We start from the raw sequence: 14,967 nt of genomic DNA on the forward strand, positions 1-14,967 counted from the left end.
AATCCCTCATGACTTGCCTTATTACACACTGCTGACCCCGCTGGACCAGCATTTCTGACAGATTGTCATCTTCCACACAGCTTTGACTTTATATAAATACAGAAAGTGCCACAGACTTGTGTCCTTAAAACCTCAAGGCCAAACTTGCTCAGGCCACAAATGTGTGAGTCGACAGAGAATATTGATACACCCCCACAGGTCTCCCTTTCCTGTAAAAATGGAAGTGTCAGATGATGAAAATTCTGTCTCCATCAAATGCCTATAAAAGGCAGACAAATTGGGGGAAGATAAAAGTTAGCAAGAGGTATGTAAGAATAAAAGAGGAAATAGCAAGCTGTTAAACTCTCCAAGGCTTTCATAACTGCTGTCATTTTGATAACATAGTTTTTGCAGACCATTAGGCCATAGCCAGCTTCTTGCAGCTGACAAGTCTGAGGTTCCTGATGCTCTTACAGTTGAGTGATGTGTCTGTAAAGAGGAGCAAATAGCCCTGTGAGAGGCTTTGTGCTTTCATAACCACGGGAAACGTGGTAAGGTCTATCTACACCAGTAGTTTCGAACATGGATGAGCAACATAATTAGCGGGGGGCGGGGATGGGGAGGGGTTGTTATCAAACATAAATTCCTGAATCCCACTCCCAATATTCTGATCCACCCGATCTATTTTTTTTTCATTTTATTTGTATTTTTTTCTTATGTTTTATTAAAGTTTTATATAGAATAAAAAGCATGATCTCTTTCCCTCTTTGGGGTTAGTTAATACTAGTTAGATTCCATTTTAATTTGTTTTGGCTTTTAGCTACACCTTTTTGCTGATTTTTTAGAAGTAATTTATATATAATTATCATAAGCATCTTTAATTTATTACCATCTATTTAGAGTTAATATTTTTCCACTCGATCTAAAATGCTAGAGCATAATAACAGCATGATCCTATCTACCCCATCTTCTGTGCTATTAACATATTTCAAATTTACATACATTATAAACCCTACAATACAACCTTATATATAATATTTGCATTAAAAGGCAATGGTCTTTTAAAAAGTTAAGAGAAAAAAAAAGATATTCTTTTACATGTATCTGCTTATTTATCTTTCCTTCTGCTTTCCAGTCCTTCCTGAAGATCTGAGTTCCCCAATCATTATTTTCCCTCAACCTGAAGAAGATCCCTCAGCATTTCTTGTAGTACAAGTCTGCTGGTGGTAAATTATTAACTTTTATTTATTTGAAAAGTCTTCATTTTGCCTTTCTTTTTGAAATATATTCTTTCCAGAGATAAAATTCTGAGAGAATTTTCTTTCAGCACTTTAAAGATTTTGTTCCATTATCTTCTGGCCTTCACTGTTTTTGATGAGAAGTCAGTGATCTTTGAATCATTGTTTCCCTGTATATAATATTTCACTACACACACACACATGCTTCTGGTTGCATTCAAGATGCTCTCATTACTTTTTATTATCAGTCAGATTATGATATGTTACTTGGGATTCTCTGAGATTTTAAACCTGAAATTTATGTTTTTCACTAAATTTGGGAAATTTCAGACATATTTTTAGTATAGATTCTTTCCCATTTTCTTTTTTCTTGTTAGCTGGGGATTCCAGTATATGTACATTCGACAGACTAATATTATCCCACATCTGAATATCTGTTCCTTGTTTTTAATCTTTTTTCTTTGTTCTTCAAATGGGATAATTTCTATTGATCTGTCTTCAAGTTCAATCAACTATTTCTTTTGCCATCTCTAATCTACAGTTTATCCTATCGTGTGACATTTTTATTTCAGATACTTTAATTTTCAATTCTAGAATTTGCATTATATTCTGTTTTATAATCTGCATTTCTCTGCTAAGGTTCTCTACATGTTCATTCAGTATAACCATTTTTTCCTTTCAGTCCTTGAAAACATTGATAAAAGCAGTTTTCAACTTGTTTTCTGATAATTCTGGCATTTCATCCATCTCTGGGTCTGTTGGTCCATTTCTTTTGACTGCTTTTCCTCTTGATGTAGTGTCATAATTTTATTTTGCATATTTAGTGATGTTTGTTACATTCTAGACATTGTAGATGATACACTGGTGAGAAGCTGGACATTGTTCTCTAAGAACCATTGCTTTTTTTCCTAGCAGGTATTTACACTATTGGCTGCTCACCTTGAACTTGTGAAGGCTTGCTTTTACATATTCTTAGAGCAGGCCTAATTTTGGATGGTCAGTATCTCAGGGAAAATCCCACAGGGCAAATCCCTGTGATACAGTTTTTAGTCTGAAAGCATGGGGTTTCAGTGGTAAACATAAGGTATTTATCAAGCCATTTAACTTGCCATGACTCACATTCCAAATGATTGTCTTCCTCATGGTGGGCAGCAGCTAAAATCTCTACTGAGCCTTTTAAACTTCCAAGCTATTGCTTTCCACTGAGCTACTTGGATTTTCCCTTACACTTACACAGTCACCAAGGGTTTGAGGAAAGTTTATACTTATACTGTGATGCTCCTTCCTCCATAACTCTTCCCTTACTAGGGAGAAATTCTCAGCTTTTTAGGCAGCTCCAGATTCTGTCCCTTGACAACTCAACCCCCAATTACTGCAGCTCTCTGCTTGAGTTTTTGCTGCCCTATACTACACAAAGTTGGGTGGAAAAGAAGGGCAAATGCATAAGTTCCCTTATGTCAAGGCACGAATTCCACTTTTGGTCATTCTCCAGTGGCTTCATTTTTCCGTTAAGATTTTGTCACTTCTAAGTATGTGAGGTGATGGATGTTAACTAAACTTATTGTGGCAATAATTTCACAGTATCTACATGTATCATATCATTACGTTGTACACCTTAAACCTATACAATGTTCTAAGTCAATTATATCTTCAAAATGCTGGAAAAAGATTTTATAATTATTTGTGGATTGATATTGGGATATATTTGAGGGCGTAGTAAGAAATCAAGTGGAAAATATTTGAGGCCAAGGCACGAAGCACCTTGTATATAATTGATGTCTATACCAAATCTTTTCCTGATCATCAGGCTTCAGCAGGGCTATCCCATGCCCCTGTTGTTAATATCGTCAATGTGGTAACAATTTCGGTTTCTTTGTGATTTATATAATTACTATTGTATAGCAGTGCAATTGCCGTGGTTCACTGACATTTTTCTTTGATCTCCAAATTTTAAGTTCCTAACTCTCAGCATCATTTAACTAGTTTCTATTTTCACTTTAATTAGCTCAATAGCTTCATGCGTCATGTGTAAGTAAAATTATGAATAAAAGAACCACTACGAAGAGAATAAATAAATAAATTTCTTCATTATGGAGATCGTTTATACTACCCTATAGTCTAAAAGTATTCCCTGTGGCTATTGCTAAAGTGAAGTGGCAATGTAATGCTTTTGCCAAAAATAAGCTATGGAAAATAGATCACTTTCCACGTGACTTGGTTTGTTCGACAGGATGCATTATTGGGTCAATGAGACAGTTGTCATTGATTTAAGCCCCTTAGGAGCTCTGACATCACCACTGCATAGCTTCCTTTGGCTGTCCCACAGGATGAGAACAGTGAGAGCAAGGGACTGACAAGAGAAATAGCCTGGGCAGTTCAGTGCAAGCCCATCCCTACTTCTGAAAGCAACTTAAATTGCCCTCTGTCCCTGCTCTGTCACACGTGCCCTTGTTCCTCTCAGTTCTGCTCTGGATCCTACATTTCCAAGCTTCAGTCACCATCAACAGAGTAGAGGGCAGAAGGAAGGGAGACTCCAAGGTACCCCTTTTCTGTCTTTGGTGGTGGCTACCATCACCTTCAAGGTTCCAGCTCCTTCCAGAAAAGCCCACTAGCTTCAGTCTTCATTCAGAAACTCAAGCCCATGGGCTACGATCATACCTCCTACTCGTTTGTCCTTCAGCCTGCAGGTGGTGGGGGCGTTGGCTTTGCCAAGCTTTGGAGAGCCTCACAATCCTCTAGGTAGCTTCTCAGCCTCTTCCATCACCTGATAACCCATTTTCTACATTAAATTCCTGATTTTAAGTACTGGTAATGGTTTCTCTAGTTTTTTGTTTGGGCTCTAAACAATGGTGCCCTGCTAACAAAGGTGCAGTAACACTGTCTTTTTAAAATTTGTATTTGAAGAAAAGAGTTCCTTTTAAAATGTATCCATAAAAACCCATGTAGACACACACACATACACACCCCAAAGAGGAGATAAGATTTTTAAAGGCATTCTAACTAAAATGTTGCTTAAGGTCAACATGCTTTGCTCACACTGAATTCTTTAACTAGATGTATACAAAAGGTATACAAGGAAAGAAACTGTAAGACCGCAAGTTCTGTATGTGACAGACGGAATAGACCCGGATCAAAAGCAGGAAGGCGACCCATAGATTCAAGCAGCTCAGACATAAATGTTAGATTTAGGGCCAAATGGACTATCCTAATCATTAAAGGAGATTAAAATTGCAAAACAGCAGGACAGTTTTCTTGAGATATGCATGCTGCTTATATTTGAATACAATTCTTACATGTTAAAATAGATGTGTGGTTTATAATTAATTAAATACAAAGAATTTCCAGGGGGCAAACTGTAGCATTTTAAGTGAATCAGTGAAGAGATACCAATGTTTAATTGCACAAACCCAATCTTGGAGGAGACTGGAACTGCTGTTATGTAATAGGGTCATCTTTTCCTAAAAGATGTCGTGTTTTGTTTGCCTAAATGGGTTATGAAATTGTATGTTATTAACATTTGTTTCTTTGTAGAGTCAATCACACTATGCCTGCTGCATACAAGATGCTAAAAGATACAATATTACTACCTGATTCAATACATGAACTGATGTGGCCTGCCACATATATGTTCTATAAATGTTCACCTAAAGTTGCCAACAGAAATATTGCAGACAGTTCAGAACTGCAGTAAAACTATGTAAGTGCTTTTAATAGCTTTCAAGTTACCCTCAATCCCAAACGTGATGTTACGAATGGGAAGAGAAAAAACAAATAGTCTCCTAGACCCTCTCAAGCTTACTGAGAAGAAATGATAAAGACAAGAAAGCCTCATCTTTACTTATCTATATTTTTAACAAACATGTAGCCTTGGTCAAAATATTAACTCTAAGAAGCACAGCTTTTTAAAAATTTCTAATTATACAAGTGAAGTCAACATTGCATTGGAGAAAGTCTAACACATCTTAAAAATCTCTTCCTATTTTCCCATTTTATTTATTTATTTTTAAGTGACCATACAGAACTTGAAAATAGTCGTATCAAGAACTGTTTTAGGAAGAGAGCAGAATTCATTACATGGAAAAGTCACACAGCCTTATTTGAAGAGCCTCTCTTGGATCTTCAAAACCAGTGCATGAAAACTTGGCAGGACTTATATACACTGCCAAATGTAAAATAGATAGCTAGTGGGAAGCAGCCACATAGCACAGGGAGGTCAGCTCGGTGCTTTGTGACCACCTAGAGGGGTGGGATAAGGAGGGTGGGAGGGAGACACAGGAGGGAGGAGATATGGGGATATATGTATATGTATAGCTGATTCACTTTGTTACACAGCAGAAACTAACACACCATTGTAAAGCAATTATACTCCAATAAAGATGTTAAAAAAAAAAAAGGAGGCAAAGAACTCAGAGCCCTGGCCCTCCTGGCTCACACTAACCCCATGGAGGCATCCTGAGCCTCTGGCCTGCTTCACGCCACCCTCAGGAGCAGCTGTAACATATTTATTTATCTTTAAGTGTCCATCCTAAGCTGCAATGCAGAACGCATACAAAGGAAGGAGACAGACTACAACATTCTATAGAGAGACCTCCACTACCTTAATAATATGCATATCAAGGTACTACGGCTCTAAACACACACCACACTCCCCCTTTACCTTCCCCATAAAACCTTCACATTCTCCTAAGTATTATTACTCCAAAGTCTTGGACAAAGAGAAGCCAGAACATATTACAAGCCATTTTTGCTTCCTGCTCAGTCAATGTTTCTGAATAAATGAAATGCAGAACTGAGACTTACTTAAATTTTGGATGGGGGAGAGAAAAGATAAAGGAAAAACATAGAAAAAACAAATGATCATCTCAAAACATTATCTGCTCTCACTGATATTTAAGGAAACTCATGATTTGGGAATAATTAAACTTTGTTCCACCAGTTTGCTGAGTTGTTGTGATTAGTTCTGATATTTAGTTTCTCAGCACTTGGATTTTCTAATGTCATAAAGATTTTTGCAAATATTTAAATTTTGTGTTTTCTTTTCCCGTATTTATACTACTGGTTCTGCTTTGTAAGTTAATACATTGGCCATGATCTCCAGAACTTTAAGAAGATATAGAATCATTATGCATACTTTTACTTTTCCTAAATATAACAGAAGTGCTTCCTATAATTCTCTATTATTTATGATGTTGACTATGTTTATGAAAAAGATATTCATTGTCATAAGAGACCAATAGAAAAGAATGGAAAGTTCGGTTATAGACAAAATACACAGGGTCTTGATTTTTGTTTCTGTTTTTCTCACATGCTAGAGGTAACATTCTAATAAGCTGAGGAAGTTGTAGTTTACCTCATGTCTTACACCAAAATAAATCCTAGGTAGATTTAAAAAGAAATAATTAGACTATAAAATTACTTGAATAAAATTATGGAATAAATATGTTGTTCTTAGAGGCCTAAAAATTTTCTACGTATTATATAAAAACCAGAAAGAATAAGTGATTTTTAATAAATTTAACTTCATAATACATTATTTTGCATGACAAAATAAATAAAATAAAACCCCTAAGCAAAGTGAAAGTGACAAATGACAAATAGGAAACATGGATGAAGTTCAGTGTTATTTTTAAAAATAGAAATGTCCTGATAGAAAAGTGGGCACAGTATATGACAAATGCATTTGAAAAGAATTTCAGCCTCACCATAAATCAAATACAAGTTAAAATGAGCTTCTTTAGGTCTTGAAAATTATAAAGTTGTAAAATTTTGTAATATGACTGACATTGTTTGAATTCTAGTATGGCCACTTACTAGCTATGCAATGTTGCTTAACATTTCTCTGCTTCAGTTTCTCTATTTGATGAAACCATTCCAGTCACACAGGGATCCATCCACCCTGTATGCCAGTATGTCATCTGTAATACAGTGTTACTTTCCTTATGGCTGTCCTGTGAATTAAATTAACATATGTAAATACTTAGCCCTGTGCCTGGCACAGTATAAGCATTCAATTAATGGCAGATAAATGAAAAGTCTAAAAGTGTAAATTGATTAGGAATGGGTGGATGCAGCTTCAAATAACAGAGAACCGAAAGAGAAGTTTAAGCAAACAGGGATTCGTTTTTCATACAGAACAGTAAGTCTTGAGATGGGAAGTTAGTTCAGTTTCTCAAAGATGCTATGCGGGGACTCTGGCTCTTTTTTAACGTCATACCCCACCGTCTTCAGTGGCAAGGCTTATGTACTCATACTTACTGCCACCTGATTGTAAAGTGATGCTGTGTATCTGGGTATCAGGTCTGCATTCCAGACAGGAAAAGAAGGAACAAAAGGCATAAAGGTTAGAATGCGGTGCCAGATCAATGTACCTCTTTTTATCAGGAAAGCAAACCCCTCACATAACAAGCTTCTACTTATATAGCTCTGACCCACAAATGTATTACATGGTCATCACTAGCTGAAATGGATGGCTATTGGGTCAGCCAGCCAGTAGTGTTTGCCATAAACAGTATTGATGGGAAAAAACCCCACAAAACATTAAGACACTTAGCAGTGGCTTTAACCTTTACACTCTTATTGAAAGTCTTCATTGCTTTGTAACAATAAAACTAATTATTAAAAAAATAAAAGAACTCTGATACTTACATTTCTCTCTCCACTCCTCTATAACTCTCTACCCCAACACATATCCCTAAAGAAGGGAAAGCACGAGGAAGATATAGTATTACTAGTATCTGACATTTCAAAATCATTTTGGCACCTGAAAACATCCATAAATTTCAGTCTCTATTGCCTGTAGAGTATTAGTGACATTTTTTTGTATTTGTGAGGTAATAAGAAAAGAGTTGAGACCACTCCCTTGTATCACATGCATGCATCTTTCTCTCTTTTGTAATAAATATGAGAAAACAAGACAAACAATTGCACATGTTCTCAACTGATTTCTTTATTAATGTTTCCCTCTGTTACAGATACCCACTTCAAGTACAAAGACCTGAGGACTTTCACACCTAAACAATGAATAAGTATTGGAAAAGATGATACAAATGCAGTTTCTCACACAGAATTTTAACCTGATTCATTTTAATCACATACTCTCTCATTTCTAAGAAAAGGTAATCAAAGAAGAGAATGTATAATGGAAATAACCAGAGCTCCAAAATAAATATATTAAGGGAGTGAAGAGAAGTCTCACCAATCGTTAAGCATGGTGAGAAATATATAAAGAGTAATTATTTGATGTGGCAGAGGTTTTAGCTAACACTATAGTAGTAATCATTTTGCAATATATAAGTGTATCAAATCAACACATGGTACGCCTTAAACTTACACAATGTTATATGTCAATTACATCTTAATAAAACTAGATTTAAAAAAGAATGATTGTCCTTTTCCGGTCAGCGGCCTGAGGTGACCTCTCAAAATGGTTTGCTATTAACTTGACCCAGAAAACCCCACAAAATCATGCAAGTCGAGAGGTTCAAATCTTCGTGTTCACTTTAAGAACACTCGTGAAACAGCCCAGGCCATTAAGGGTATGCATATCCGAAAAGCCACCAAGTATCTGAAGGATGTCACTTTAAAGAAGCAGTGTGTGCCGTTCCGTCGTTACAATGGTGGAGTTGGTAGGTGTGCCCAGGCCGAACAGTGGGGCTGGACGCAGGGTCGGTGGCCCAAAAAGAGTGCTGAATTTTTACTGCACCTGCTCAAAAATGCAGAGAGTAATGCTGAACTTAAGGGCTTAGATGTAGATTCTCTGGTCATTGAGCATATCCAGGTGAACAAAGCCCCCAAGATGCGGCGCAGGACATACAGAGCTCACGGTCGGATCAACCCATACATGAGCTCTCCCTGCCACATTGAGATGATCCTTACTGAAAAAGAACAGATTGTTCCTAAACCAGAAGAGGAGGTTGCCCAGAAGAAAAAGATATCCCAGAAGAAATTGAAGAAACAAAAACTTATGGCCCGGGAATAAATGCTGCAAAAAATAAATGCAAATAAAAGTAAAAAAAAAAAAAAGAATGATTGAAGAGCCTATGGACAGCTATCAAACTGTATTAGGCTATCTCTGTCTCTGCTTATTTGAAATAAAATCTATTTCAAACAAACGAATTTTCTCAACAAAATTTTTTCCTTATATAATGGTACACATCTATAAAATATTTATTTTGCTGGTTTGTTTTGTACTGGTATTTAGGACAAAATTGTGAATAATCTTTGTTATTTTGATTTAAATCAAATTATGGAGAAAATTTAAAGGCCAAATGTATTTGCATTTGAGATCAGAAAATGAAGATTTCTAAGCTCTTGAGTTTTCTGCTGACTTTAATGAAAATGCTTTGCAATAATTTTATAAAAGGCAAATACCCTGGTAAACTTCACAAAAGCTTCTTCTTTAGTTCTTATAAAAGTTCACTACAGAAGACAGGTAGTACTTCAGAAGATGGCAAATATATTTATACCTGAACTTGAAAAAAAAATGTAGTCCAAGGAAGCAGTTGTTCGTGGTAGATCACATGCTAAATTTATCCCCAAACCACCAAGACATTTGAGTCTGGCTGACTTTTCTCAGTTACAAGAACATTCCTGGCTCACTGGATATTTCCATTCTTGTTCAGAATCTCATGTACACAGAGTTATTCAATTTGTTCTTGATAATCACAGTGGATTATGAATTATTATTGTTACATGGCAGATTCATGCATATATGTTAAATGAATGGACAAAAGATGCACATAAATGCGCCAGGTAAACTATCCAGTAAAATTCATTGCCTGACAAAGCTTTTATGAAGAAACAAAAAGTTTCTAAACCCGTCTAAATTCATTCATGGTTTTTAACTTTTAGACAGATATTGGCTTTCCAATAGACACAATTTTTTTAGCTTATTTGTTCTATCAGGATAAGACAGGACAAGAATAAGGACAATTTGGTTTGGATTTAATGCAAGATTGATCTCATAGAACTTCTTATATTTTTACTCAGATTTGAGATCAAAAGATCTTTAAAGAGATATGGATAGTGGCTACATAGGAAAACAAGTTAGTATTCTGACATTCTCCCTCATATTCAAGATTGGAATGTTACGTTTCTGATACAAAGTCAACATTTTAGGCTGTTGAAGTTGAAAGCAGGTATTTGTAACATGTGCAATAAGTTTCTTTAGAATTCACAAGCCCCCAATTCATCCCCTTCTCCTTTTGGAAAGCAGTTGCAAATGAATTTCTGATGAAGGAATAAGCAAATCCAAAGGACACAAACCGTATTTGCTCAAAGTGGGTGAAATAGAAAATTTTGAGTACTGCAGAAAAGATGTGTCAAATGGATTATTTTCTGCCTATCAAATTCAAAATCACTCAAGTGAAGACAATGAAATGTATTAATTACCTTAATTTTATGAATAAGGCTTAAATGGTCTACTGCCAGCAGAAATGTGAATTTCCTTGGTTATTTAAAGTTTACTGTTATTTTCTCTGTCCCGTGATTTTGGTATCTATTTAAGGGTGTAGCAAAATTTAATCATTGAAATCATGGCCTAATTCACAACTTAAAAAGCTCCTGTCAAATCTTTTAAAATTAATTTGAACGTATATTCATCTACAAAGTCCTAACAAAAATTAACCTTCTCATCAAGGACATAAGAAATAATGAATTCTGCTTCATGTGAAGCTTATGCAAAATGTAGAAGACTTATTTTACATGATGTTAACTTAAAATCAGCAAGGCTTTTTTTGAATTATGCATTACATCTAGAAACCTAGTGGAATCAAAAAAGTTTTTCCAATAATAATTATAAATTGATAAACTAGTGAGATCATTAAATGAGATTTTTTATCAGAATTAAAAATGACAGACCATATGTGGTGTTCTACTTTATTGAGAAGATGTTAAATTAAGTGATTTTATACAAATTTTGAATAGCCAAAGCATTAATAATATAGTACTGTTCTTCCTTTTTTGTATCATTCTCCCTGGAGACATGACAATTTTTAAAGAAAGCCTCTCTTAGCTGCAAAATGAAAATACCAGAAAATAGTATGATCTTCTTCTTTTTTTTTTTTTTGGCTGCGTTGGGTCTTCGTTGCTGTACTTGGGCTTTCTCTAGTTGCGGCGAGTGGGGGCTACTCTGTTGCGGTGCGCGGACTTCTCATTGCAGTGGCTTCTCTTGTTGCAGAGCATGGGCTCTAGGTGCGTGGGCTTCCGTAGTTGTGGCACGTGGTCTCAGTAGCTGTGGCACGCAGGCTCTAGAGCACAGGCTTCAGTAGTTGTGGCACGTGGGCTCAGTAGTGGTGGCTCGCAGGCTCTAGAGCGCAGGCTCAGTAGTTGTGGTGCACGGGTTTAGTTGCTCCGCGGCATGTGGGATCTTCCCGGACCAGGGTTTGAACCCGTGTCCCCTGCATTTGCAGGCAGATTCTTAACAACTGTGCCACCGGGGAAGTCCAGTATGCTCTTTTTATTAGTTTTCCTTCTTATTCTAGAGAGTAGCAACATGTGAAGACTATTATAACTGCTATGATGTAATGAGACTGCTTAATTTCTGCTGGAATTTCTCCTCATCTAAGCATAAAATGATTATAAAGTTACAAAAATGAGTTTATGCTTTATTCCAAATATGAGTCAATACATGATCTTCATGGATTCTGAAAAGTGTAGACAGGTTCAAAAAAATCCCAAACTGTTAGCATTCTGGTTGGTTCTACCTGTAATTGTTGGCATGTGTATGGTTTTGAGGGAAGGGACTGTTTTGTTGAGAGCTGTATTGCCAGTTCTCATCACAGTGCTCTGAACAAAGTAAAGGCTCATGAAATGTGCTCATTGAATAAATGCACAGACACACATACTGAAATGGGGTCAGATTGTTAGTATATGCCTTTCTTTTTACCTGTAACAGTAAATATAAGAAGGTTCTTAAATATTCTTCTGAAACATGATATTTGAGGGCTGCATTATATTACAATTTGGGGGTATGACTTATAATTTATCTAATTAGTATTCTGGGACATTATGGTTGTTCCCACTTTTCCTAAATAGTATTTTTGGGACGTTATTGTCATGCTCAATTTTTCATAGTTCATAAAAGTAGAATAACCTGGAGAGAGGTAGACACTAAATAAACGTTGTAAAATCATATTTATCCCTTTATCTATTTAATTCATACCACATACATGGAAACGTATTTGTGAGTTCTCTCTACAAATAGAGAAGATCAAATCAATTATTACTCCAAGGGGGAGGGGGGACATAAGAGAATCCAGGGCAAATCAATATTACTGTCTATACTCCATGGACATGCATTATAATTTGTAAAGGGTTATTTGAATGTGCATTATTATTTCTTTAAGTCTGTAAATTTCCATTTAAAATATCACCTATTTCCGAAATGAACTGCCAGGAATTTAAAGAATATTAATGATTCCATTTTGGTTTGCCAGAACACTAGTGTTCAACTTGTTACAGATTTAAATTAATAGTAAAAAAACTCCATTCAGATGAAGAAGGATCTCAGTAATTAATTTTCCTTTTTCTTAAAACACTGAAATGAACACAGATAATCTACAGTTCTCCAAGAAAGATCTTTCAGATGCCAAAGAGGAATTCTCATCTTGGAAGAGGAAAGAAACCCAACAGGAAAGGAATTGTGAAATGAATAAAGGTCAGTGATGAATCTGAACTGGTGATAGTATTTTGGGGTTCTATTTTCTTTTTCGTTAGGCTGCTTTTGGGTTTGTTTGTTCTTAAATGATGCCTGAAAGGCAGCCTGTAAAGCAGTCCTCTATTGTTTCCTTCCCTCTTTCCACTGAAAATGCTCATTAAATTAAGCCTTTTAGTTAGATAGTGTAAGGCATTTGTTACTGGATAGAGCGAAGCCCTATTTCAGGGCAGCTAACAATAGCTGAATACGACAGAAGTGTCTCTGGCAAAACTGAAACCAAGATCCATTAAATCCAAGAAATGTGGACTTAAAATGGGAGGGATTTTAAAGATCATCCTGGTTCACTGATTTACCATCTGGATTTCTGAACTATTAGAGGACTTTAAAGGAGCAATGGGTAGAAAGTTGGGTTCTTAAACCATTTTCAACTTTTCAAAAAGCTTAAAAAGTTGGACAGTTACTCATGAGAAATCTGCACTGATTCCTTGCTTTTGCTTAGGATTATATGAATTTAGTTAGACAGCACTAATTATATTAATCAGACCAAAACCACTTATTTACTGTTGTTTTCAATAAATAAAAACGAGAAACAAATTCTTATTTAATAGGTGAAATTTTACAGGTATAACCATTTCAAACTAATCAGTGGTGAAAACTTGGAAACAAATGGTCTATAGATGAGAGTCCGGAGAAGTTAAGTGCCTGACTCAGGATTAAGTGAATTAGTGTGAAGGCAGGGACTGGATATCCAGTTTGCTGATTTCCAGAAGGTGAGATGCAGGGTAAGCAACTTCATCTTCTAGTTCTGCCTCTTCTTCCAAACTTCTTAGAGGCTGGTGCCACCCCACTGCAGTCTGTGAGGGGCCCTCCCCAGATGTGGGCTTCTTACTCCTGTACCTGGGAACCCTGCACAGTCCTCTATTTCCAATAAAACATCACTGAAGATTTTATACTAGTTTTTTTTTTTGGCCGCGTCGTGCGGCATGAAGGATCTTAGTTCCCCAACCAGGGATCGAACCCGTGCCCCCTGCAGTGGAAGCGCGGAGTCTTAACCACTGGACTGCCAGGGAAGTCCCAGATTTTATACTGATTTTAAATATTCATAACAACAAAATGTTACCTTCTTTCTAGACTTATTTGCATTTTATGAAGGTCTAAGGCCTTGAACCAAAAACTGAAGCTCTTGCAAGAGAGGTTCAACCTCTCACTAGGTATTCTTTTGGCAGAGAGGAATTTCTGGTAAAGAGCCAATGATTAAGGCAAGTATGAAGTGGATTTTAACTTTCCAAAAGAACATTGATCTATTTAGAGTGGATCTAGGGAAATCATGTTGTGAATATTTGCAGTGTTGGCTTCCCTTATAAGGGAAGTAACTGAATTGTGCCATGGGGTTTAACCCCCTCTGCCGTGATCCTGCAGGTATGGTCTTGTTCTGAAAGACTGGTTTTATCACTATCTTACAATAAGCAAGTGTTGTGTCAGAAAGACTGAGGGATACATGGAAGCCAGGTTTCAGTAAATTTTAAGTACCTAATGTGTGTCCTCTCTATAAGAACCAAACCTTATTTTCTGAGGTAGATAAATTATGATATGTATCACATGCTCTTTTTGTGATCTTAGAGTAGAAAGTAATTTGCACATTCAATACTGAAAATTCAATGCTTTCAAATAGGTGTCAGTTTTAGTCTGTGGAACCATAAAATAAGCATTTAAAATATCTCACCAAATACACTGGTATAAAAAATGCATTTTGATTTGCATTTAGATTTAATAAAACCATAGGGACACAACATTAGTAGTGTATTACATCATTATTCTTTGTTCAAATCACTATTACATGAAGAAGAGACAGGTATGTGGAGTCATATAAGCTCATTCCAAAATTAGATCCTATCCAATATTAAGAAAAAATTTCCTTGATGACTCTCTGAACAACTAATGGCTAGTGAATGACTTATTAAATATAACTACTTCTGAATGATATAAGCATTGGGAAATCCATAGCTTTATTTGTATTTTAGTTTTAAGTGACTCAAATGCAGAAACTGAAGAGACTTCTGTGAACTGACTACAATGCAAAAAAATTCTCCGTAA

At 36.0% G+C, this 14,967-nt stretch overlaps 1 pseudogene across 1 annotated transcript; it reads left to right on the forward strand.

Annotated features, from left to right (window-relative positions):
* The first annotated feature begins 8,610 nt into the window (after positions 1–8,610).
* Positions 8,611–9,242, forward strand: LOC309665721 (large ribosomal subunit protein uL22 pseudogene; annotated as a pseudogene). Its single transcript has one exon. The product of its transcript is annotated as a large ribosomal subunit protein uL22 pseudogene (transcript).
* Positions 9,243–14,967: the final 5,725 nt, after the last annotated feature.

This window comes from Balaenoptera physalus (assembly GCF_965194825.1).
Source record: "Balaenoptera physalus genome assembly, chromosome: 8".
NCBI classification, from domain to species: Eukaryota; Metazoa; Chordata; class Mammalia; order Artiodactyla; family Balaenopteridae; genus Balaenoptera; species Balaenoptera physalus.